The sequence below is a fragment of the Mytilus californianus genome, unplaced genomic scaffold, assembly GCF_021869535.1.
Source record: "Mytilus californianus isolate M0D057914Y unplaced genomic scaffold, xbMytCali1.0.p SCAF_1, whole genome shotgun sequence".
Classification (NCBI taxonomy): Eukaryota; Metazoa; Mollusca; class Bivalvia; order Mytilida; family Mytilidae; genus Mytilus; species Mytilus californianus.
In genome coordinates, this window is record NW_026262581.1 from 42109954 (window position 1) to 42132824 (window position 22871).

The 22871-nt window shown below is 31.1% G+C and overlaps 2 protein-coding genes across 3 annotated transcripts in view; one reads left to right on the forward strand and one right to left on the reverse strand.

Moving 5' to 3' along the window:
- The window catches only part of LOC127702118 (FMRFamide-activated amiloride-sensitive sodium channel-like), a 45351-nt gene extending 25419 nt beyond the window's left edge, over positions 1–19932 (reverse strand). Inside the window, exon 1 of one of the 2 annotated variants that reach the window (XM_052206204.1) lies at positions 19852–19932. The gene's annotated coding sequence lies outside the window, so the exon portion shown is untranslated. Of the gene's footprint in view, positions 1–1572; positions 1701–19851 lie in introns of those variants that run through there. The other variant, XM_052206194.1, reaches the window with a different exon arrangement.
- Positions 1–22871, forward strand: part of LOC127702024 (integrator complex subunit 13-like) — a 108420-nt gene that overhangs the window by 46603 nt on the left and 38946 nt on the right. The window lies entirely within an intron of this gene.

The following is a 22871-nucleotide window of genomic DNA, read 5'->3' on the forward strand; positions in this document are numbered from 1 at the left end:
TTCATTGTAAGCATGTGTGTGTCCCATTATACAATACACATACCAAAACATATTCTTTGTATCACTTTTGCCATCACGTTTGTGTGGAAATATATAGAAGAAATAGAAAAACAATAAAGATATAAACCAATTTATACTTAATGTCTCAAGAAATTAAACTAAACGGTTCATTGCTGTTAGTTTATTGTCCAGTATCAAATATTTAATGCATATTCAGGACAAAAAACAATTTTACCACACTTCCAATAGGCAAATTCAAGTAAGTTGATTGGGAGCAAGGGCCAGATTTTTGACTGCAACTGAAAAATGTGGGCATGTTGGATATGGGAAGAAATTTTGCTTGCATAAGGCCACCTTCAAACCAAAGAGTTATTGCAAGGGTTCTTAAACATACAGAGAGCATGGCTGGCAATGCACTCTCTGTAAACTATTTAGCATCACATTTAATTTCCAATATCAACTTGACATGGCTGCATTTATTTATACATCCTGGACAAAATAGTTAACAGTATTGTAGATATAAAAAATACCATGTAAAGAATTTCCTGTGTGATATTGTGGTAGAAATATAGATTTCACCACTGCAACTAGTGTGTTACAATATTTCTCCACTTTAGACAGTTAAATTTTAATTTCTAAAGTGCGAGGCTTGCCGAGCTTTTTAAATAATTAAAATTTAACTGTTTAGAGTGGAGAAATATCGTAATACACGAGTTATAGTGGTGGAATCTGTTTCTCTAATGATTTTTATCCTTCCATTTCAAAGATTTGCAGAAAGTTGTGTTCTTTATATGTGACGTCATCAGGCATGGTCGCCTTTTTTCATGACGTATTGATAGGAAATTCAGAAGAAACCAAGAAAATTTGACGTCATAATTAAATTTCGACCAATCATTTGCTGAGAACAGATATTTCACTAGTGAGGAGAACATTTTTTTCACAATCGGTTGGGAAATGTGAAAATAGTGAAAAAATTGGAGAATATTTGATCCAATAGTGGTAGGTCTTTCATGCTGGTTTTACCAAAATCTGATTCAAACCGAAGACTTTAAAAATTGGTATTTGCTGTCATCCATCGCAGCTTCTAAGACGAGGAAGAGCAAAAGTTGATTGGAGTGAGAATAATGAGTCAGTTTAAGGTTGTTAAAAGGATAATTATAGCCAAAAAAAATTAGATTTTTTCAGAATTTCTTTAAAGAACACTTAGGCAGCATCAAAACAATTGATATTTACCAATTTTCTTGGAAGCCATCTTTTTACTACAAATTTAAATTTTTTTTTTATTAATAAGACCTGTTTTTTTTTTTTTAAATCAGGTGCTGAAACTAAAATTGCTGCATATATTCATTCACTCTAAGTCCTCTTATCTTAAATTTACTTTTCAATTAAAGTCACAAATTACTTAAATTATTTAAGATAAAAGACATGTTACCTATATTACAAATAGGTCACTGTGACCATACCAGATAGATTAAGAAATGAAATGCTTTTTTGAAATATAATAATTTTTTACATTTAAAATCTTATTGTCAGTATTTGTTGAGTCAAAGAGTAAAAGGAAGTTTTACATACCCAACTCTCCTCCATTTTTAGATGTCTTAAAAAATGTTATTCCAGATATTTCATTCACAATATAAAAATTCCAAAGATATATTTGTCATATCTATTTTCACAGCAAAACTCCCATGAAATATGGCAAGTATTCTATATTTGTGGGTAGATATACTACAAAGTAGGTCTGTGACAGTGCTATACAAAATTTTTGGAACATTGAAAATATCTACTTTGTCATTAAGTTATTAGTAAATCTCGTTATTTTTATTCATGATTTGGAATTTTGCAAGGAATTATATAGAAAAATAAAATAAAATCATGCTTATATATGTAACCCCTTGTAATTAAAAATGGAATAGTCTGCATGTTTGTTTTACAAGTATCATTGTTTCTTTGGTGAAAAGGTGTCAGTCTTCATTAGTCAATTAGGAAATAGACCTATCATTAATATAACATCATTCATGTAACTGCTATTGGATCAAAGATGTTATGCTAAAAACAAATGGAAGGAATCTAAGTATGGCTACTTGTTATACTAAGTGATTGCCGATAGAATGTTAGTTGTCATATGCTGAAAACACTTTTTTTTAGGCTAATGGTTATTGCATCACGAAAAAACATCATCAGCCATAAAAGTGCAGCAAAAAATGACAAAAATCATTTAGCAGTTGTTGCTTCTTATTTCTTAAGTAACAGTGGATCTAGATTGATTTTTACAGAGGATGACCTTGAGGTCACTCCGATGTATTGCTATCGCCTAAATTTCCATTATGCAAATTAGTTTTGGGATTTCAACAGATCTATAAAAATTATAGATCCGCGGTCATTACAAGGGAAAAAAGTGCATTTTTATACCTGCGATTCCGTTCTCCGTTCGTACGATGTTTCATCAAAAAATGGAATCATTTCAGTTGTTGATTTAGTACTGAAAATTTGACTGAATTATCTCCTTATTAAATACGGTTTTATATGTTTAATAGGTGTTTAAGAAAGAGGTCAGGTGCTCATGTTCATTCATAAAATTATCGTTCATTCATGAATTTATCGTAAAATCAAAATCACTACACAGGTCACACAGGTTGTAAAGATTACCTGTATAGTATCTAAAAATAGACAAACTTAACTGACTCCCCTCACTGTAGTGTGTGATAACATTTTGTGAGGGAATTCGATGTTTGCTATACCACTGTTCATTTCAACGCACTTTATGACGATACCACTTTATCAATATGAATGAAATTTTTTGCAGTGTTTTAAGAAATAATTTTACTTTAAAATCGCGTATCATTTGTGAACTATTAAATATTTTACAAGGACGAATTTTCTGTATGAAGTCAATAATTGTGTGAACTTTTGAAGCCCAAACTTTTTATAGCCTTAAATACGCTAATGAAAGATCCGAAAACTATACCCATACAGAACGACATGTTTTTGAAATTGTAGCAAAACTTTTGGTTGACAAATTTTAATTCGTTATTGCATAAATATTAACTTGAAATATCTGTCATTTTCTCCCTACCCAGTTTACCTCTATTACTCATTATGATGTGGACTTGACATTGTTATTGAATCTTATGCAATTTGATTGGATTAAGTTATTATTAGATTACCTTCAAACTGTTCATGCTTTTTCGTACGAGTATATTGATTAAATCAGAGCGTGCATGAATGTGTACAGAAAATTAAATGACCTGCAAACTGGACACTGGACCAGTCCATATTACGTTTTATCAATGAATAGATTTTTTTTTATTTCCCAAATTACAGGGCCCATAAAGGGCATAAAATCAGATACAATTGATTTACATAATTGGTAACAACAACAATAATAGCGGCATATAAATAGATATTTAGTATATAAGCATTGGTCAGAATTAGATGAACGAAACTTAAGGTATGAAAGGTAACAATTGCCACTTTTTATCTTTTCACATAATTTTCCACATACACATTAGATAAATTATTTTTGATAGCCTATTGCGGAGAAAAAAGAGAAAGTTTACTGTATTAACGTTCTATTCCATTAAATACGCCATTTTTCGAAGATAAATGCAGAAAGACATTTATGAACGGCTACGCCAGGTAAAATTGTTGTTTATCCTAAAAAAAAATACAATTTTCAGTTTCATTAGAATATTATAATAATAATAAATCCCAAATTTATGTAGTCATTAGATAAAGTCCTTATATGTCCGATCTGCCTATTTTTGGACATCAAAAGACAATACGATCGTGTTAAGGTCAATTTCGTCTACCTCACGCAATCTTGTTAGGCACTATAATGAAATGGACCTGAAATTTATTTCACATGTTTCCTGAAAATTGATAAATATCAAAGCAACATAGAGCTGTTTGTTCTAGTTCGTATAATGACAATTTAATGTCATGTTTGTTTGTGATGACCCCCCTTTTCGGGATTGCATGAGAATTATAGTTATCTCGGTTCGCATGAGGATGACACATGTCAACTGAGCAATTATGTTTGGGACTTAGTTTTAAGGAATGATGTCAAAGTAACATTATGAAAATATTTTTAGTAAGCTGAAATATATATTTATTTTTTACATGTTTATGTCTTGTAAGATATTTTATTTCTGTCCTGTTTTTCAACATTTGCGTCTGGAAAGTTGAAATGTTTTAACTGAATGGTTAATTTAAATTAATTATGAAAATGGTTAAAATTAAATCAATAAAGGAAATTATTGCCCAGTTACAAACACTACCAGGGGATAATCCATAATGATTTTTTTTTCCAGTTATATGTTTCAGCACATGTATAATTAACCCCAACTTTAGCCTGGTAAACTTGTTGTCTCCTTGTAAAATATAAAACATATTTAAAATGATTTCCTGCTAAAGTCTTATATTGATATAAAGTTAAAACCGTCTTGCTTCTCACTAGTCAACACTCCTGTCCTGTCAGGTTTAATTCTTATATATGTGGATGAAAAATAAAAGTCCACAAAACATTAACATGGCAGCAATTGCTTTTACAGCCTTTAAGACTTTGATTTTTTTTTTTACAGAAGAGTGTCCACCATGCACTTGCATTACACTATAATAATAGTAGAATAGTATGATATACATATAGAGAAAAATTATATATACATGCAACCGTAATATTAATATAATATATAACAACAAACCAGTGTATTCTCTGGAACTATTATTATATTAGTATAATAGTCTAAGGTATACTGATTTGTATCACTACAATATAATAGTTATTACGGTGAGGTTGAATTTCCTGTCATTTATTCATCATCCAAGCACGAACTTGTATAAAAAAAAAAATCTCTGTAAATTAACCTCAGTTTCAGGTATAGATATCACCAAGGAAAAATGAGGTATTTTTCCTTGGCAATATTTTTGAATAGTTTTGTTTAAAATATTATATAAATCTATATTTTCTTTATTACTTTTACGATGAATTAAAGTGTTAGAATATCAACATGTCAAAACTGAGTAAGGGCTTATTGCAAATAAATTATAATTCACATCTCAAAGAAAACATAATTAGACTGTCTTTCTTAATTCTGGATTAGGGATTAAGGTAAACTTGAGGTAAAGCTATTAGCACCTTCAAAATACTACAATAAGACTGTAATCAGCTATTTCCTATTTAAGATAAAATACAATAGAAGTGTTATATTTTAGTTACATAATTTATACTTTAACTTTACATTGTAATTGATAAAAAGGTATCTAAGGGACCATATGTTTAAAAGTCAGAATTAAAATAATTACCCTCCCCTTTTTGGGAGTTATGTATTTTGATTGGTCAAGTAACTAGGATATACATTAAATGATTATTGAGATTTAGGAGAATGGGTTTAGAAAGGGACATGGATATATATTAACTTTGTGTAATTTAGAGGATGAGAGAATTTCAGGCTTTGTTCACATCATGGTGACTTAGTCGCATATTCGTATACATGTATGACTTGTGTTGTAAATATGAATGCTTATCTGTTCGAGAATAATTAATATACAATCATCAAACTTAGTGTTTTATTGACTTCTTGTGCGGTAAATTAAAGTAAACCAGACAATGCGTTACCTATGCTCTACCATCACTATTCAGAGTTAGTTCCCTTACAAAATAATATGATCAGAACTGGGTCGCAGAATGTCAGCTAGTTCCCCCACTTATTGACATGCGATCCAGTCCGGTCATAGAGTGGTTCGAGGACCCGGTTTTGTTTTTCCGTGAAGAAGATGCTCTCTGAACTTTAAAGACTAGTGCCATAATATAGAAGACCTCCAGGACAGGAAACCGTATAGGAATTTAACTATTTACTTATTCCTTGGTAACTGCAGAGGGTGAGTACAGCCTACTATTAAATCACCTGTGACACTTTATATAATAATAATTATTTAATTTATTGAACATATAATTAGGTCTGATAAGTGATAAGGCTTATATTTCTCATCCCTCCTGAAGTCTAATATTATATTATTAAAATGGCAAAGTCTTTTGAGTTCAAAAACAACTTCATGGCTAATGTAGAAACAGCTATTGTAAATAATAATAAGATAAGAGTTAAGTTAGGTAATATTTATATTAATGCTCTTGTAGATTCTGGTGCTACAATCTCTGTTATTAATGAGCAACTTCTTAGAAGGGCATTTTATAAAAAAGAATTACCAGACATAAATATTACAGATTTACATGAAATTCGTGGAGTATGTAATACTGTACATAATGTTAAAGGGAAAATTGATTTGGACATAGATGTCAATGAATTAGTTATGCCCTTTTCTTTTTATATTTTAAGAGATGTTGGATTTCACTTAATCCTTGGTCAAGATTTTTTGACTACTCATAAGGCAAACATAAATTTTTCGAATCGTATTGTTTCATTTCATGATCATTTTACTATTGCTGCCTTAGAGTCTGGAAAGAATTTAGAGAGATACTTCATTGCAAAAACAAACAAAACACTCACTTTAAAAGCATATACAGAAAATGATATTCAACTTTCCATCAATAAATTCCCAACAAATACAACAGTGCTGTTAGAGCCACACGATAATTTGATGAACAGACAAATATTAGGTTCTAATTGTCTCAGTCTAGTCAAAGATGCAAAAGTCTATTACAGAGTGCTAAATCCAACAAATGAAGACATTGTTATAAAGGCAAATTCACCAATTTCAAAAGTTTGGAAATCACCCACAAAACCAATCTGTGCCTTAGATAACAATTCAAAATCTGATGTTCAATTTCAAGACCCCATTAAAGAGGCATTAAATCTTAATGTTCAAATTGATTCGGTTAACATAACAAAAGAGCAACATCAAAAACTTCTAAAATTAATAGGAACAAATAGGTGTGTTTTCGCAAAAGATGCTTCTGAATTAGGCAAAACAGACCTGCATTATCACAACATTGAAACAACAAATGAAGCACCAGTTAGATCTAAACGGTTTCAATATTCACCAAAAATGCAAGAAGTTATAGAGACACAAATCAAAAATCTCAAAGAAAATGACATCATAGAAGAATCAATGTCTCCTTACCATAGCAGTGTAATCTTAGTGAAAAAACCAAACAATACATACAGATTCGTTTTAGACTTCAGAAAATTGAATGAGGTCACTAAAAAAGTTTCTTTCTCAATTCCTAAAATAGAAGAGGTTGTTGATACAGTTGGCTATTCAAGAGCTAAAATTTTCAGTTCGCTTGATCTTGCTAGCGGATTTCATCAGGTGCCACTTGATGAACAGTCAAAACACAAAACAGCTTTCATGACACCACAAGGTCAATACCAATTTAAGAGATTGTGTTTTGGTTTAACAAATGCACCTGCAACATTTCAAATGTTAATGACTAAAGTCTTACAAGAACTAAATTGGAAGGTTGCACTTATATACATAGATGACATATTAGTGTTTTCCAAAAACTTTAATGAACATCTGGAACATTTAAATCTGGTATTTCAAAAACTAAAACAAGCAAAATTAACTTTACAACCCTCCAAATGTCATTTTGCCGCAAAACAAGTTAAATATTTAGGACACATTATCTCTGAACATGGCATACAGGTTGACAAATCTAAAACAGTTGCAGTTTCTGAATATCCCATACCAAAAACAGTCAAACAACTACGTAGCTTTCTGGGTATGTGCAACTATTACAGAAAGTTTATTCAAAACTACAGTAAAATTTGTTCCTCTCTTACAACACTATTAAAGAAAGATGTAAAATTTGATTGGACAACAAAACAAGATGATGCATTCAATACATTAAAACAAAAACTGACAACTGCACCAATTCTTGCATTTCCTGATTTTGAAAAAGAGTTTTTCCTGTCAATAGATGCGTCAGATTCAGCAATTGGTTATGTATTAGGTCAAAAAGATCATGAAGGACTAGAAAAAGTTATTGCATATGGAGGTAGGGGTTTAAGAGATCAAGAAAAACGTTGGCATATCAATCACAAAGAAGGGTTAGCTCTAATTGAAGCTATAAAAACTTTCAAACCGTATATAGCAAACAATCAGTTTACAGTTTACACTGATAGTATAACCGTGCGATGGCTAAATAATTCAAAAGATGCTACTGGACGACTTGGGCGTTGGTCATTGTTTCTACAGCAGTACACTTTCGACATTATTCATAGACCAGGTACCCAGAACCAAAATGCTGATGCATTGTCACGAAGAGATTATCTGGTAGATAGCCAAGACAAGGAATACCAATCTGATGATGACCTTCCAGAGATTGGTTCACTACATGCTGAAAGAAAGGAACATATAGCAGTCACCTTTGAGTTTGGCTGGCAAAACAGCATCCGAATCCCGGAAGTTCTAGCTATTGATGAGGACCAAGTTAAAGATCCTGATGAGATGTTACCAACACGTCAAACCTTGTACCAGCTACAAAGAAACTGTCCAGACTTCAAACCAATTTTTGACTATAAACTAAAAGGACTTGTTCCAGATGAGGTTCAGAAGGCAAGATCTCTTGTTGCAAAGGCATACCATTATGAAATTATTGAAGGCATTTTGTACCATATGGTTTCCGAGAATTCAAGAAAACTTCCTCCAGGCCACAATTTCGTAAAACAACTTTGTGTTCCAACTGTTCTGCGCCATGACGTGATGTTATGTTACCATGATAGTAAAATGGCAGCTCATCCAGGTGTTGAAAGAAATCATGCTTCCTTACGGTTAAAATACTATTGGCCAAATATGTATTCCGACATAGACAAGTATGTTAGAACATGTGAGCAGTGCCAGAAATCAAAGAATTCTAAACATCAGAGACCAGTACCCCTTACTCCTTTGCCAATTGAAAATGTGTTTGAAAGAATGCATATGGATTTTTTAGAGCTATCAACAACACCTGACAAACATAGATACCTGCTTTTGGTTGTTGATAGTTACTCAAAATGGTGTGAGGCGTTTCCTTTAAAATCAATGGAAGCTAAGGTGGTTGCTAAAGTACTATTTAATGAAATAATATGCCGCTGGGGAAGTCCGCGTTGTATCATATCTGACCGTGGTGCCAATTTCATGTCCAAGCTTGTTCAAGCTCTTTGTGAGTTATGCGATGTTACTAGACATTATACCAGTAGTTATCACCCTCAAACCAATGCTGCCTGTGAAAGAATGAATTCTTATATCATTCAATCCCTTCGTTCCTATTGTAACAAAGAACAGACAGATTGGCCAGATTATATACCTCCAATCATGATGGCTTACAGGTCCACACCTGCAACACAGTCAACTCAATTCTCACCATTTGAAATACTGTTTGGACAGCCAATGAGGCTGCCTATTGATGTGTCCTTAATACCAAAACAAACTATGCCAAGGGAAACTAGACAACATGTTAATGAATTGGTGAACAGATTAAAACTCTACCGTGAAGTTGCAGCTAAAAACCAGAAAGAAAAACAAGACAAATATACAACTCAACACGACAAAAAAGCAGTTCAACCAACTTTCGTTGCTGGGGCAAAAGTATGGCTATATTGTAGCAGAACACCAAAAGGCAAGTCTCACAAATTAGTTCAAAGATGGACAGGTCCTTACCGAATTCTGTACAAAGGGCCAAATAATACCTTTAAGATTAAAAACACAGAAACACAAAAAGAGGTTAAGGCATTAGTACATGCTAAGAGACTGAAAGACTATCATAATCCCCTGGACCGGCCAAATTATTTGCTGCCTGAATATGAAGACATTCTTCTTGATGCAGAGGAGCAAGATAATGACGAAGCCACACATGTTGAGCATAATAATGACCTTACTGATTCACAAAACATGCAAAATGAAAACAATAATCACACACAAAATGAAGTTCAGACTCAAAATTCAGTTCAAAATGATACAAGTATTCCTGACAAACATAATTCACAGGTCAAAAGTTCACAAAAATCAAACCAAGGGACATCACAAGTTCAAAACAGATCACAAAACCCTCAGAATATAGCATTTCAGTCCAATGAAATTGAAAAACTTGTTGAGTATAGTCTTTATCAGGGTAGACCTATATACAAAGTCAAATTCACTGGTAAACCAGGAACTAGTTGGCAAGATGGATCATGTATTCCAGAAAATTTAAAACAGGATTACCATAGACAATACAATGCAAAAGGACGAAAACGTAAGCGTCCAGGGAAACACAAGTTTTTTGAGTCAGCTAAAAGTCATTCAGTTCAAGTCATACAATCTAATAAGGCATTTCCAAAACCAAAACCAAATTCATTTCAAAACAAAGGAAATTGTCAAAAATTCAGTCAAGTACCTAATCAAAGAATTGTAAGCGTTACATTAGACAAAGATCAAAAAGAGTCCAGATATTTAGTAAAGTATTCAAATGGTAATGTCTGTCAAGGCCCAAGAAGTACTCTATTTATGAGTGATGATTTAAGGCCTGATGTGTTCAGGCAGTTCTTAAAAGTTCTCAAACAAGAAGAAAATATGTGTGCAAATTCTCAAAATCCAGTACAACCAAATGATTTTGTTCCAGTATCACAGTTTGATATTGAAACAATGAAGTTTTTGCATCACTTTACACCTACAACACGAAGAGCAATACCCACTCAATATTCATCTTGTCATGGCATCAACAGGTTCAGATTAAAACTAATTGAACATTATGCAAGGGTCAATGGCAATGATCCAAGCCTTTACTAATCCTTTACCAAACTGGGTAGGTTATAGGTTCTGCTTTTATCGAGCTTTTGTTCTGCAAAAGACATGCTCATTTAAGTTTTTAAGAATCTATTTACTTATCTCAGCACTGTTCATGCTCTTGTCCTAGACAGAGACCATGGAATTCATTTTTTTTTCAATAGTAATGTAATTTTTGTTGTTGTTATCATTCAACACAAAAATAAAGTTATAGAAATAAATTAGAAATAACAATGATTGTTAAAAGTGATGACAAATATTTAGGTACATTTATATACTGTAGAGTAAGGGTTGGTCTCGTCAACCAAACCTTACTTCTAACAGGCAGTTCGGTGTGAAAGTGACGACTTCATACTGAATTGATATCAAATTAAGAAAATTCATTTTTCATTTAAATTTTTGGGATTACAATACATCATTGTTATTTTTGGTTTTGAAGTATTATTATAAATATCTAGTCAGTCAGTTATTTAAATTGAAAAATTATTTTTTACCCTATATTACTTAAGTAAGGTGTTAGTTACCCTTAAGGGTTGTACTTTATAGTGTTCAATTAATTCATGTCTCAACTCAAGAATAATATTGATGCTATGTGCATGTAGATACTAAACGTTACTCCATTCATGAAGACTCTGCTCATCGCTTTTCAAAGGGCTAAGAATTTAAATAGTATTTCCAGTTAGGATATTAATATTTCAAGTATTAAGGCCAAAATATATTGTCACAGGTTGATTTAAGTAAGCTGTGTCTCATAATACTCAGAAGTATGGAAGAAGATTCAGTAACTTTTGTGAAATAATACAGTTTAGACTATTTCAGAGGATTCTAGTACAGAAAAGAACCAGAATACAAGACATTTTCAAAGTTAATTGCAGTTCAGCAATCAAGTTTCCCTGCTTTGCTCGTGGGAACAAGAGATATTATATTGAGCTTCATTCTAGCGCTGGTTAAATATGCTTGTCAAACAATTATAAAGAAAAATCCATTAGGTTATGGATTTCATGTTACATTTCAAAATATGTACGGTAAGCAATCTATGTGTGTCGTTTTGAAACTTCCATGTGGATATGGAGTTCAAAGTTTTACATTCTTTGATGTAAAACGTCAGTTGGTCAGGTGAATCTCCATGTGGATATGGAATTCACAGTTTACATCCGTCATATGTAAACTTCATCAGTTTCATGCGGATTGAAACTTCAAAGGTCAGGAAAACCATTTATCAGGTATGAATCGCCATGCAAATATGGGATTCACAATTTACATATAATGAAAATTCAGAAGTTTCATGCAGATTGAAACTTCAAACCAGGCGACTGGTTGGTATGGAGCAAAATTTTCGGGTATGAATCGCCATGCAGAACTGGGATTCAGAATTTACATCCAGCATATGTAAATTCAGAAGTATCATGTGGATTGAGACTTCAAACCAGGCGACTGGTTTATGCCGATAAAACATCCTTCAGGTACCACTCTCTTCTGAGAGGAAGGTTTGTTTGTTTCCAGAAGATTTTTCGTGTTTCGCGCAACAGAATAGATATGTTCCAGAAGAAATCAAACCAATAGACAATTATCAATAGATTCATGTCAAAAGATTCGTTTCAATAGAAGCAAAACCACAAGACTGTGTTCAAATAACTATTCATTACGTTCATAAGGAGATTCATGTCAAAAGATTCGTTTCAATAGAAGCAAAACCATAAGACTGTGTTCAAATAACTATTCATTACGTTCATAAGGAGATTCATGTCAAAAGATTTGTTTCAACAGAAGCAAAACCATAAGACTGTGTTCCAAAAACTATACAATGACATTCATAATGATATTCATGTGCATAATTCAGGTTGTGTTTACTTTCACAAATGATGGTATTTTAACTATTGTTTAAATAATTTGCTTTGCCATGCAAGAATATAATGTTAAGTTAAATAATGTTTGTTGCCATGTATTCTATATATTATGTACATATAAAAAAAAAGATTTTTTTTTTTTCTTCTTCTTTCTTAAAAAAAAAAAATAAAAATCTTTTTTGGAAGAAGGGAGAGTATATCACCAAGGAAAAATGAGGTATTTTTCCTTGGCAATATTTTTGAATAGTTTTGTTTAAAATATTATATAAATCTATATTTTCTTTATTACTTTTACGATGAATTAAAGTGTTAGAATATCAACATGTCAAAACTGAGTAAGGGCTTATTGCAAATAAATTATAATTCACATCTCAAAGAAAACATAATTAGACTGTCTTTCTTAATTCTGGATTAGGGATTAAGGTAAACTTGAGGTAAAGCTATTAGCACCTTCAAAATACTACAATAAGACTGTAATCAGCTATTTCCTATTTAAGATAAAATACAATAGAAGTGTTATATTTTAGTTACATAATTTATACTTTAACTTTACATTGTAATTGATAAAAAGGTATCTAAGGGACCATATGTTTAAAAGTCAGAATTAAAATAATTACCCTCCCCTTTTTGGGAGTTATGTATTTTGATTGGTCAAGTAACTAGGATATACATTAAATGATTATTGAGATTTAGGAGAATGGGTTTAGAAAGGGACATGGATATATATTAACTTTGTGTAATTTAGAGGATGAGAGAATTTCAGGCTTTGTTCACATCATGGTGACTTAGTCGCATATTCGTATACATGTATGACTTGTGTTGTAAATATGAATGCTTATCTGTTCGAGAATAATTAATATACAATCATCAAACTTAGTGTTTTATTGACTTCTTGTGCGGTAAATTAAAGTAAACCAGACAATGCGTTACCTATGCTCTACCATCACTATTCAGAGTTAGTTCCCTTACAAAATAATATGATCAGAACTGGGTCGCAGAATGTCAGCTAGTTCCCCCACTTATTGACATGCGATCCAGTCCGGTCATATAGAGATGTGATCTGTTTCCGTGACATGTGCTTTTGACCATCCACAAGAACCTGCGGTCATCCGATGTTCAGTACTTCAGTACTTTGATTTGTATTGGATTTATGACTGTTCATGATCAGCTTTGAAAATGGGATGTGTATTTCTTTGAAAATTTGTTGACTCAGTGTATGTTAATAAGTCTCTTTTAATAATCTAGCTACCCCTTGTTTAAGATATACAGACTAAATTACTCGTATTAACCTCATTATAATTTGCAAAAGGACATCCACAATTAAACAAAATGAACCATGATACCAAAATATGACATTTCAGCTGTGACCTCTTTAATGGTCCTTGGCCTTCTCTTAATTCTCCTGTTTTGTGTCCATAGTCCAATGCATACAAGCTGCTGCCTTCCTTATTGATTAACAAGGTCAAGATCAAAGATGTCAAATTTAAGGGCAAGGCCCTATAGGTCAAAACTTTGTCTGCATGGTACAATTTACCACATAAAGTGGACAAATTTGATCAAGTTTGGTTATTTATGTACAATCACCATACAGAGTTGTTAAGTTCCACACTCAGGGTTAATTAAAGCATTAAATTCAGAATCTTGTTGACAGATATTATAATTTGGTCAAGTTTGGTTATTTATGTACAATCACCATACAGAGTTGTTAAGTTCAACACTCAGGGTTAATTAAAGCATTAAATTCAGAATCTTGTTGACAGATATTATATGATGTAAATATTTATTATCAGAAATACCTGTTATTTTAAAAAAAGTTATAAGCACTTAAACCTAATACATGTAATACCTTACTTATAAGCCATTTACAGAAACTCATATACTGTAAATTCAGAAATTATTGCGTGCATTTATTATAGCGATTTTGTCATTTTAGACTAAAATGCGATTTTAATTTTTGCTATATTGAGAAAAATCCTGTTTAATTCATATAAAGAATTTCAAAATGCGAGTTTAAATTATTGCGATTATAACCCTGTCACATTTTTTGCAATAATAAAAACTTCGCAATAATTTCTGAATTTACAGTATTCAAACCCTATTTTAACACCCTATTTTAGAGAACTGCTGCTTGAAAATTGTATGTTATGCTCACTATAGGTGATTGTGAAACCTATACAGTATTTTCCAATTGAATATCATATTCAAGATGAAAAAAAGGAGGCCAGTCAAAATTTGTTGTTTGACTTCTTCTTCGGTACATGGAAATGTTTGAAATTGTAAAAATTGCTTTATACATGCACTCCACCCTAAAATTGGCATTTCTGTATTGATTTGTAGAATATAATTAGAAAATGATATCAAAACTTCAAATTATTGGTAGTATATTCATGATGGAATTTACATAAGTTATAATACTTTTTGAATTTTTCGCAGAGTTGATATTTATAAACAAGACAACACTGGATATATAGGGAAGCATATTTCAATTATTTGCAATTGATATGCCTGATATGCATTACCAAAATATATTTTTGTCAGTGTGATGCGCTCAAAAAGTAGAAATCGAAAGTACATGTATTAAGTGTTGAAACCTAATAAATATAAGACAACACCTGATAAGGATCACCTGTGCATTGGGAGGATAGCATAAAAATACATCAAATTGTCATAAATTATGATATTTATGTTAGTTTAAAAAAAGGATATCTCTGGAAGTATAGATTAAATGCTTTACATATATCATTTTTCAAATTCAAATACAGTTCAACAAGTTTTGACAGCATACACAATTTCCTTAAAATCATCACCATTCAAGTCTGCATTGTAGTAAAAATATTATAATTTGCAGAGAGACAATGACAACATTATATGAACATATTAATCCAGAAAGCGCATCAGACCCACTAAATTCATAAACTTTATAAGATATTTTATATACTTTATGAAAATTCATACATTTTAGGAGACAACATACTTAATAAAGATTTTTTTTATTTAAGATATATCTTATAAAGAAATGACATATCTAACATACTCCACAAAACATTTTATATGATTTATAAAATATCTTACATAATTTATACGAATTTAAGGTAATTTATTAGATATAAAAGTGTGAAGTTGATTATTTAAGATATCTCTTGAAAAATGGAACATATCTTGAACATTAAATGAATATAAATACGGTCTATTACTACCATACTTTTGCAGCTTAGCTGAGTAATGATTTCAAATGCCAACAATTTTCTTTAACAGATTCTATAGCATTCTTGACCAAACTGACCATGTACAAGAAAATTGGTTATGAATGATTTCTGATGCCATCAACAATATCTTATTTGATAAGTTACCGCCAACCCACTTTAAAATGAGGTTATGAGAAACATAAACTGCGTTCCACTGATCAATGAAAGTCTTAGTCAAGTAACCTCATCATTTTAAGCAACCTTTCTTAGTACACATTTCAATACTAATTCTACATCTCGTAGTTTAAAAGCGCTGCACTGATATCTAGCCTTTGTTTATTACTGATGTAATTGAAGTATTAAACTCAATTTCTTTATAAAATTGATAATAACAATAACAAAATAATGTCAATTATATATTAGGAAGGTTGAATTAAAATTAGAAATAGTCTGAAAGAAACTTTTCCGAATGTACTTAATTTCCTTAAAAGCTTGTTTTCATTTTGATACAATGGATTAGAATACGCCATGGGAACACCCATTAAGATTAATACACTTCAAAATGTTTGTTAAACAATTTCCTTTCTTTTACTGATGCTTTTATTTTATTTTTGTCTGGTGATTTGTTCCCCCTTAGGATGTTTATTCCATTTAATATAAAGGATGGAAACGTTTTTTGATCTATAACAACAGCCCACCACATTTCATCTTATGACACTGCTTATATTGTAATTATAGTAAAAAAAAATTAGAATTTGAAAAAAAATTTAAAAGTGCATGTTGTTGATAGTTTCTTTGTTAATGTGCACGTTGGTTATTATGTTCTATTTAAATTATAATTGAGTTTCAGCAGATTATATTTTTTGTTATAGAAATACTTTACTGGTTCTTGGAAAACTGCCTCAAACAGAGAAATTTTCATTGCAAAATTTGATAAATGGAATATATTTTCCTTACAATATGCAAGATTTAATTAGTTCAAATAACATGCGGAGATATTTAAGAGAAAATATTTTAAATAATAGCAATGCTAAATACAGGACAATTAACTAACACTGAAAAATATTGACAAACAGAAAAGTTCATTCCTATAATTCCTAGCTCTGTATTCCATTAAATACAGTAACAAGGAGTTTATGACAATTTTGGAAGAGAAAGCATCTGTTTTAATAGATTTCTGAAGACTTCCGAAAGTTTGATTTTAGCAGCAATCATTTTTTTTAAAAGTTCTTTTGAGAATGTAAATACAATAAACCTCTTGCCAAAAAAAAATGAAGATGAATTTAAACTTCAACTTTGAAAAAAGTTTGATGGCAAATTGGTATTATGGAAGGACAAAGCCTATCACATAATTTAAGCACAGTGATAAGATATGAAATTGGTGTACAATTTAAATTGAAATTTGGTGTATTTTTATACGACCGCATAAATTTTTTGTTTTGGGATCGTATAATGGTATGATGTCGTCGTCGTCGTCATCGTCTGCGTCGTCGTCCGAAGACACATTGGTTTCCGGACAATAACTTTAGTTTTAGTGAATGGATCTTTATGAAATTTTTTAAGAAGGTTCAATACCACAAAAGGAAGGTTGGGATTGATTTGGGGATAATGGTCCCAACCGTTTAGGAATTAGGGGCCCTAAACAAGCAGGATAATAACTTGTGTATAAGTATTTCGATTGCTCTGAAATTGTACCACAATGTTTAATACCACAAGTAGAAGGTTGAGATTCATTTTAGGGGTTATTGGGCAAACAGTTTAGGAATTAAGGGCGAAAAGGGGCCAAAAACAAGCATTTTTCTAGTTTCCAGACAATAACTTGTGTTAAAGTGTATGGATCTCTCTCGGACATTGTACCACAAGGTTCCATACTTGTGTGTAAGTGTATGGATCTCTCTGAAATTGTACTACAATGTTCCATACTACACAGGAAAGGCTGGGAATGAGTTTTGGGGTTATTGCTACAAGGGGGATTTCAAAAAGTTGGGCGGGGGGATTTTTTTCCCAATTTTTTTTAAGGGATTCATATTTTGTTTTCAAAATTTTTAAAATTTCAAATTTTTGAAAAGTTTCAAGAAGAAATCTTCAATTGCACAGTATTGCGCAATGGATTTATAAGATCTTCCACCACATTTATTTTGTGTCAGAAACCTATATTATGTCAAAAATTTGATTACAATCCAAATTCAGACAGTATCAAGCTTGAATATTGTGTCCAAATCTGCCCCAACTGTTCAGGGTTCGTCCTCTGCGGTCGTATCAGGCTGCGCTCAGCGAAGCATTTTATTTGGTATAGTATAAGAAATGTAACTTTTAAACTGTCATTTAACAGACCTTAAATAGATGTTGCTTTGGTTAGTCAACATGCAAAAGAGTGCTGCATTTGGATTTACCAATAGAAGCCTTAGATTTAACAGTCCTTGACCTCACTAGATGTAGGAATTTTAGTTGATTGAATATTTCAATACATGTTATGAGAAATGTAGATTGTATATGTAATATTACACCCCCATTAACCTCTGGCAAAACTGAATATGATTGAATATAGTAGTTATAGATAAAGCAGTGTAGGTCATAATGTTAAGATCTTCTTTTATTACAATTTCTCTGACTAAAAGCCTCCCATAAATAATCCAATATTATATAATATATAAGCCATTAAACCCCATCTGGAAAGAGACAAATTACAAAACAGTTTTTATAAGTATATTTAGATATCCATCCATTTGTCAAATAGAATCCTGTTTATTCCCTTCATAGAGCAGAAAATAATTTCCTTGGAACAAAAAAGCTTGAAATATAGACCATTTAATTGGAAAACGAAAACATGACATTTTTCTTGAAGAAATGAGTTTTTTATGTAGGAATTTTTCATTCCTAAAAGGACACTGTCTTTTAATCATGATATAACTTTTATTTGTCTGCTTTGAGTTGTATTACTCAATCATTTATCAATTAAAGATTTACTTTCCCTTATATGGACTCTGAATCAACACTTTATACTGTAAATGTGGAAAATTTTGTGTGGGAGTTTTTTTTTGTGCTTATTTTGCAATCTCATAAAATGCATGAAAACTATCACTAAGCATCAGATTTCTTTGTAGAAAGCAAACTGATCGATGATGCACGAATTAAAACCCTGCATGAAGGTTTCATGCATTGAAATTGCTAAATTAACAACTGGTGAAAATAAAAGTTATTTTAAAAAGGTTAGCTGCTTTTAAAGCTTTTTAATATAAGCTACATATGAGCTGTGTCAGATAGAAATCGACCTTATGCAAGAGCACGTATACATGTACAAAATGTACATGCTTTAAGACTTTGATTGATTTTAGAACATTCAAACACGAAATAAAAGAGGCATTTTGGTCTGTTTTGCAGGGTTCTTAAAACAAATCAATTTTCAAACAGTTACATACTTTCCATAGAGATTTTTTTCTACCCGAAATAGGTTAACAGATGTATTGATATTCATTTCCATAAGGTCGATTTTTATCTGACGCGGCTCATATATTGAAAAATGATTGAAATTTTATGAATACAAAAATGGAAAATAAAACATGCATATTAACAAAACAAAGCTGTTGATGAGTTACTGAGCTTCTGTCTAATTACTGAGATCACACTCAGTTTTTGGTGGGGTTTATGTTGCTCAGTCTTTAGTTTAAACAGTGAGTATGTTGTGTTGTACACTGTTGTTTGTGTTTTGGTCGTTTTTTGTTTTTTGCCATGGCATTGTCAGTTCGTTTTTTACCTTTAAGTTTGACCACCCCAATCCAGGTATCTTCCACCACCCTTTTTAGTTTTACTGCACATTGTTACAACTTATTTCTTATATTCAAATTAAACAATAATTGTTAAATATATTTTTACCAAAACAAAAAGATTTTTTTTTTATATAATTTGTAGTTATATATTTCTAAGAATTATTGCAGTGTCCTCCCACTTAGTCTTGATGTATCTGTGTTGTATAGATAAATTGTGATTTTCTGTTATTGTTGTTCAATCTTATGAATAAGGACTTTTACAATGAAGAAACTCGGTTATCTGAAACACATATAAACAACATTTGTTCATTTTTCCTTCCAAATGAGTTTTTCCACAAAGAAATAACTTACAATTCTTCTTGAAGCAATTTATAAAACTGTTAATAACTTCCCAATATTACATAGTCATGTCAAAACAATGGTAATAGTTGTAAACTGTTATAAATGGCATTGGATCCTGTTTTCACACCAGATGTCACTTTTAGAAGTTATTGAATAATCTACTATAGTATCAAATTGCAGGATGAGTGGCAAAATCATGCTATTTTCTTGAAATTGTTTGTATTTTATATATTTCATATTGATTTTTTGTTAAAAGTGGGTTTATGATTCATATATACATTTTTAAACATGTTACTTTAATTATTCTTCCCTTAGTTTATTTATTTTGTATTTACATTGTATCATAGATCAAATTTATTTGTTCAGTGTATGTTCACTGGTGTCTAATATGTCTTTTGATTGAGTTAAGCCATTTCAATTGATATTTTATAGTGTGTCTTTCTATGTTGTGATTTTACACTATTGTTTCAGATAAGGGTGAAGGTTTGGTACCATTAAAACGTTTAAACCAGCTGCAATTGTTTGCACCTGTCCTTAGTCAGGAGTCTGATGTTCAGTGGTTGTCGTTTGTTGATGTGGTTCATAAGTGTTTCTTGTTTCTCATTTTTTTATATAGATTTGACCGTTGGTTTTCCCGTTAGAATGGTTTTACACTAGTAATTTTGGGGGCCCTAAATTATAGCTTGCTGTTCGGTGTGAGCCAAGGCTCCGTGTTGAAGACCGTACTTTGACCTATAATGGTTTACTTATATAAATTTTGACTTGGATGGAGAGTTGTCTCATTGGCACTCATACCACATCTTCTTATATCTATTAAATTTTTCAAAGAGTCCCTTCCCTTATCAAAATTGTTTTATGAATCATATTTTTTTAATTTATCATTTTAATTTAATATTGCCAGTTAAGCATTCACAGCAATGCTTTTGTCTAGTAATATCTTAATGTTTTATTTTTCATGTATGGATGGTCTCTGTTTAAATCTTGTTTTTCATATATTGATGGCTTATCTTCAATAGTCTCTGTTGTAATTTATTCATCACTTTCCTAGACTAAGGGCCATTAACAGCTTACCAGATTATATAGAATTAGAAACTAGATTTCTTTTGGAATTTTGTATTGTTGGGTTGATATCTCACTGATATAATTTCATTTTATTTATGTCCAATTAGGGACAAAGGGTAAAATGGAGAAATAGACAAATAATAAAAAGTCTGTAAAACAAACAGATAACTAGAAAATTGAGTAATATTCGACCTCATAAAACAAGTTCATGGGCATTATAATTATTATTGACAGAATGATGATACAAGTGATAATTTCACAAGTGACATGTGAAAACTAATATTTGACCTTATAGACATGATCAATGTTAGTTTCAGTATCATGAGATGAAAATATTGAATTTTTCGCTTTCTTATTTCTTTTAAATAGATCCTTATGAAGAATTAAATAATTGTTGGCATCCATGATGTTCCAAAGGGATTTGAAATTCTATATTGTTTTGCTAATGATCTAATTCTGTTATAGGATACTTTAGAATAATTGACTTGAACATTTTGTTATTGTACAGTATATTTATTATTGAGTTCAAAAGAAAATACTGTCCTACTTAATCTTAGAAAGTTTAAATGAAACCAGAGCAGTTTTTTTATGAAGATGAATGCTTATATTTTCTATGAAACAAATATTGTTTCATTTGGATTTTGTTTTTACTTAACAAACACTTACTTAGTGTCTACAAAAAAAAAAAAAAACATAAAACAAAACGTTATAGACACAATTTTTGGGATTTTGTCAGTTTATTACTTTTAAATTGTCATGATTCAATATACAAGCTGTGAATAAATCAAACAGAGATTCAACTGACAGTTTTAGCAAGTTTGACTGTAATTTTAATGTACAAGCTTTTCAATCTTGTCTGCTAACAAGTATGATGAAATGGAAAAAAAACTTAAATGTAGTCCTAAAATTTACATATACTTAATATTTTATGGTTATTATTATAACAGGGATTATAACAGTCTTATTCTTGACGATTTACCAGTGTTATTTCCCAAAAGAAGGACTGTTTAAGTAATTATGATTTGACTATTTTAAAGATTTTTTCCTGGATGGTTCATCCTTATTGTCTATTTCTGAAATTTTAAATGATTAAGGAAGTAAATGATGCAATTATAGAGAGAATTTAACAGAACTATTTGCTCAGAATGGCCAGCCTAACCTGTTGTTCTAGGAATAGATAATCACAAGAGTATCAAATGTTTCTGGGTAACAGATGTACTTAAACATCCTGTTCTCCCTTGAGCTCTTTCAGGGTGTTACTGTTTATAGACTGGTTTTCTGTTTTTATCCTGTCAATGTCCTCAAGCCAGGTGAAACATCAATAGCTTTTGGTTGGTGTGAGAATACAGAAACATTTGAAAATTATCAATACCGGAAAAAAGAAATTTCCTTCTTTCTGTTATATATTTTAGTTAATTATTACATGCTATTATAAATGTAATGCAGTTGTCTTTAAGTCTGGAGCAATGTTCACGATATTGTTTAAATCTTTTATGGTAAAATCTTTTGAAACCATAATCGTTCAGTACCATTCAGTTTGGAAATAAATAGAGAACTGCTTTTTGAGATTAATTAAAATTTCAATGGAATGTTTTAGACCTGACCCTAAATAAAGACAGGTTAACACTTTAACCTTTCAGAGTTATGGTACTTGATTGTTGGAAAAATTAAAAAAAGATTGGTTTCAAGATGACAAATAGAGAACTGATTTTTAACCAGATTTTTTAAGGAAAAATCGGTTATTGATTTGGGGTTGTATGGCGGGCAGGCAGCTGCCAAAAAGTGTCCGTTTATTAACATGAAAAGGCTTTGACGAAATATTTTCAAATTTAGATATGTTGTTTCCTGTGACTTAATAAAGGTCAAGTTCAATTTTCAGGATTTTAGCTTTTCTGGTGTTGAGTTATATCCCTTTCCAATAGTCAAAAGTGGTACTTATTATGTGATTGAGTTATTTCCCTTTGAAC